We start from the raw sequence: 5665 nt of genomic DNA, 5'->3' as shown, positions 1-5665 counted from the left end.
TGTCGTTACAAAACACATCTTCCATGCAAGAAACTCCAGAGAATCTCCATTAATAATTATCAAATCCTCAAGCTTTCAAAATTTATCAGCGACCTTATTGATAGACACAGGTGCTGATATAAACATCATAAAGGAGAACGTAATATTACCAGAATTATCAATAAACCAAGACGAAGCTATACATATAGCCGGAATTGTCCCTATTAAAATTCTAACATTAGGAACAGTTCAATTAGACATCAATTCAAAACTAATAACTTTCCAAGTAGTATCTACAAGTTTCCCTATAGAATCGGATGGTATACTAGGTCGTGAATATCTACGTGAAGAAAAAGTTGTAATTTCATTTTGGCATAATACTATAGTCACACATTCAGATCCTGTAAAACCTATATTTTTCGCGGATAAAGAATCAACAGAAGCTAGAGATGCATTAACTGAAAACAAAGCTAATAAAAGGAAAAACGTAACTATCAAAGCCAGAACAAGACAAGTAATACCCATTGATATTTTAAACACAGAATTAAAAGAAGGATACCTACCATTGATAAAAACAGCTGAAGGACTACTAGTAGGCGAAGGAGTAGTAACAAACCACAATGGCGTTTGTCATGTTTATGCAATAAATATGACATCTGAAGATGCAGAAATTGAAATACCACCTCAAGAATTAATACCTTTTGAATTTTACAAATTACCAGGTGAAGATTCCGCAAATTATTCAACAGAGGATGATTATATCCCATCCACAGACAGAATTTCAGCTATAATAGAATGTTTGCGACTTGATCACTTGAATGAAGAAGAAAAAGAACATGTAAGGCAATTAGTTCAAGAATTTCCAGGTAGCTTTCATCTTGCGGGAGAAAAATTAACACCTACACATATGGTACAACATAAAATCCTTACAAAAGACGAAATACCAATTCATACTAAGCAGTATAGATTCTCACCTTCCCAAAAAGAAGGAAATAAAATTCGAATGGAAACAAGAACAGGAAGATAGCTTTAGAGAGTTAAGAGAAGCTCTATGTAGTACTCCTATTTTACAATACCCAGATTATGAAAAACCATTTACATTAACAACTGATGCTTCAGACTTTGCTATAGGTGCAGTTTTAAGTCAAGAAAAAGACGGATTCGACCTTCCAATAGCATATCTTTCTAGAGTACTAAATGCACCAGAATTAAATTACTCAACAACTGAAAAAGAATGTCTAGCTGTATTATATGCTGTACATCATTTTAGACCATATATATATGGGAAGAAATTTACTTTAGTAAGTGATCACGAACCATTAAGATGGATCGATACCATAAAGGATCCAGGACAACGATTAATAAGATGGAGACTAAAACTAAGAGATTATGAGTACGAATTTAAACATAAATCAGGAAAACTAAATACAAACGCTGATGCACTTTCTAGAAATGTTAATGAAGAAATTAACAAAGATTCTCAAACTGAGATCGAACAACAAAAGCAAGTTAGAATCCTAATTAATAAAAAACTTGATAATGACCCAAAAAAACCAAAGAAACCACCGACAAAAGTCTATGTGAATCCTTTAAAATCAAAGTTACAACCTCTAAAATCAAAGTTACAACCTCAAAAATCAATACTAAAACCATCAACATCAAAAGGTAATTTAAATCAAAGTACAATAGGATCAAGAGTATCACAAAGAAGAGCAACACAACCTAGAGTAATAACAATAGATAAAGATTCAGACGAAGATATTACTGAAGAAGATATAGAGATACCAAATCCTCCTATTCAAAAACCTAGTAGAAGTTTGCTTCCTAGTTTGAAACTTCCACCAGCAGCTATAAAAAATATGCCTGGACCTAAAAGTGCACCTCCACAATTGATACCCAAAAATGTAAATTTTCCAAGCTCAGAAAAACAGTAATAACGGTAGATCCACCACTTAGTGGAAGCGAAGAAAGTTCCGACGAAGAAGAAAACAATACGATGAACTTAAGCAGAAAAGAAATAACTCAAAACTTAGGAAATTCTATATCGCGATTTAATCAATCCCTAAAACAACACGAAGATTGGCTAATAGACTCACCTCAACCTCCTAGAGATTGGATTACACACTCAGATGGAAACGACGACGAATCTATTCATAAAGCAGCTAACGAATTAATTTCAGGAGACCACTCAGAATTCTCACAAAAATTAGATTTTTATTGGGATTATGCTAAAGGTGAATCTATGTGGCAGAAAAATCAAACAGATAATTTCGATATTAAAAATTCAATTAAAGAAACAATAGAACCAGAAAGACCAATACATCAAACACCACAGAAAAACGATACGGACAAAAACAAACTCAAAAATGTCACTTTCAGACCCTCAACATCAGAACCTAACACACCTGTATTTTTCAAAACTCCAAAAGCTATGTCAACACCTTATCACACTTCATTGCACGAAACAGATGTCGATACAGATGATGAAGATGAAGAAACCACAGATGATGATAATGAAGATGACGAAGAGGAAAATGAAGAAAAAGAAAACGAAAATGAAGAAGAAAAAGAAGACAATACAGAAAATGAAGAAGAGGAAAATGAAGAAGAATCCACGGACAACGAAACACAGGAAAATAAGTTTAATGCTATAAACAGCATTCCTCCAAATTTGCCTCCGAATTATTCAAGAATATCAGAAAAATCTTCAAACATCACAAGTGACAGAGAAAATCTTACTTATCATCGAAATAACTATGTTCATTTTCTATCTGCCGATTGTGAGTTTACAACTTCAATAAGCAGATTACTCATTGACATTGCAGTAATAGATCCTGAAGAAATAAAAAATAAAAATCCTATAAAAGGACAAATTCTTGTAACCCCAAGAGGACGATATAACATATATTCTATAATAGCAAAAGATAATTACTATGATCCATTATCAAAAGAAGACATTATTTTAGGAATGCAGAATTTAAAAATAATTCTTTCTAAAGAGAAGGCAAAAGAAATAAGAATTTCTCGACATGGAGACTTTACAGACGAATTGTTAAAAGGAGAACTAAGACAGATTATTGAATCAGTTTTCTACAATAGCAACATTAATATAACTATGTGCTATGGACAAGTATCTGTTCCTAAAGAAGAAAATAGAGAAGATATCATAAGTGAATTCCATAAAAGTAAAATAGCAGGACACAAAGGAATAGTGAAAACATATAGAAGAATTCGCGAAAAGTTTTATTGGCCACGATTAAGGGAACAAGTGACAGAATTTGTAAGAAAATGTCCCACATGTCAAACACAAAAATTAGTTAGAGCAAAAACTAGAGAACCTATGATTATAACAGATACACCCCTAGATGTTTTTGACAAAATTTCACTAGACACAGTAGGAAAACTTCCTACAACCCCCGACGGAAATTGTCATATTCTCACGATGCAAGACCATTTATCCAAATACTGTATAGCAGTTGCAATTCCAGATATTTCAGCAACTACTATTGCTCATGCTGTTGCAAAAGAATTATTTTCAGTGTATGGAGCCCCAAAAGTAATTTTAACAGATAAAGGTACTTCTTTCATTGGCAAATTAATGTCAAAATTATCCAAAATTTTCAAAGTACAACAAGTTACAACCTCTGGTTATAGGCCCCAAACAAACGGCGCTTTAGAACGCAGTCATGCCGTTTTAGCAGACTATATAAAACAGTACACTAAAGATTATGATGATTGGGACAAATTACTACCCTTTGCAATGTTTGCTTATAACACATCTGTGCATGAAGCAGCTAATTTCACCCCATACGAGTTAGTTTTTGGAAAAACTGCTCGTTCCCCTAGTTCTTTTCCTCAAGAAGTTAAATATGAAACATATGGTTCCTATTTAACTGAACTTATTACCAAATTAATTGAAATAAGGGCACTAGCAGCCAAAAATTTAATAAATTCTAAATTAAAATCCAAAGATAGGTATGATAAATATATCAAACCTTTTCAAGGAAAAGTCGGTGATAAAGCCTATGTAATAAAAGAAGGTTTAAAAAGAAAATTCGATCCTCATTATCATGGTCCATACAGAATTGTGGATATTCTAAACAAAAACAATGTTATTCTAATAAATGATGATGGTCACAGGTTCCAAAAACATGTAGATAAGTTAAAAATTGCATATGAATAACAATAATAACATGATTTTAATTTTTAGATGTCAGAATCCATAATTTTCTCCCCACCACTACAAGGAGAAATGGTATCAGCTTTTACGTTTCCAAAAGGAAACATAGACAACATATCATACCCAAAAGGAATACTCGAGGAATTAACAGCAGAATACAATCTTAATAAACCCAATTATATAATTGACAAAACCACAGGACCCACTTTCAATAAATTATGGCAAGTGAAGTGCACAGTAACAGACAATAAGAACAATAACATGTTTGTTGCTACTGGAAAAAAATGCAGAACAATTAGGGAATCGGAACATTCAGCAGCCAAAATAATCCTAAAAGAATTAAATGACACTTATTTTTTTAGCGAAGAAGAAAGACCCAAAAACCTAAAACGAAAAATTTATGTAATGTCCCACGACGAACAATCAGTACTAAAATTAAAACTTTTCAAATGGGAAAACTGTTGCGAATATTGCTATAAAAGGGGGCACATTAAAGAACAATGCCTTAGCGTAATCAGAAATAAGAAAATACTAAGAAAAGAAAATCCAAAAACAAACGTATCTGACGATTCAGACGAATTTTGGAATTTACCAGCTCCTACCCTACCATGGGACTAAAATAACGTGATAGATTCCAATTAACAGTTATTTCAATAAACCATGTATAAAATTTTAATAAATTAACTGTTAATAGGAAATAAAAAAATAAAATAAAATAAAAAAAATAAATAAATAAAATAAAATAAAATAAAAAAATATATTATATCAATAAAATATATGTAAATTGTATACTTATAAATTAATCAATAAACAAAACAAAACATTAAAATAAGGACGAAAGAAAAGAAGGAAGAGGAATGGTGGTTGCCTTCTTCTTTCCTCTTTATTTTAAACAAAAAAAAAATTATATTATATGTAAATAAATAAATAAATAAATAAATAAATATATAATTACACATAAAAGACGAAAGAAAAGAAGGAAGAGGAATGGTGGTTGCCTTCTTCTTTCCTCTTTTATTTAATAAAATCCATAATTATAATTAATTAATCATAATAATATAATTAAATTATTTAATGAAATAATAATAACAAAATTCCTCAATTAAAATAAATTAACTAAGTTATAATACAATTAATAAACTAATTAAACAATAAATTAATTTTAATATTAATAAATAAATAAAATATAATTTTGTATCATATATAATAAAAAAAAAATTATAGATATAAAATAACATCTGTTAAAAATAAATCTGTTTACAGATGAAAATTCCTGTTATAAGTTGGATTTTAAATGCCAAAGACTACATCACAACAATTAAAGATGGTTTTATACTATTCTTTCAGCTACTCTTACTAATAATAATCATCATCATAGTAAGAAAACTGTACTTGTGCTATTTATTAATAACCACAAGATGGAAAAGAAGAAGAAACCAAACACCAATAGTACAAAATTAATGAAATAAAAAAAATATATATATATAACAATAAACGAATCCAACC

The sequence above is a fragment of the Leptopilina heterotoma genome, unplaced genomic scaffold, assembly GCF_015476425.1.
Source record: "Leptopilina heterotoma isolate Lh14 unplaced genomic scaffold, ASM1547642v1 Lhet_1471, whole genome shotgun sequence".
Lineage (NCBI taxonomy): Eukaryota > Metazoa > Arthropoda > Insecta > Hymenoptera > Figitidae > Leptopilina > Leptopilina heterotoma.
This window is presented reverse-complemented; position numbering follows the sequence as displayed.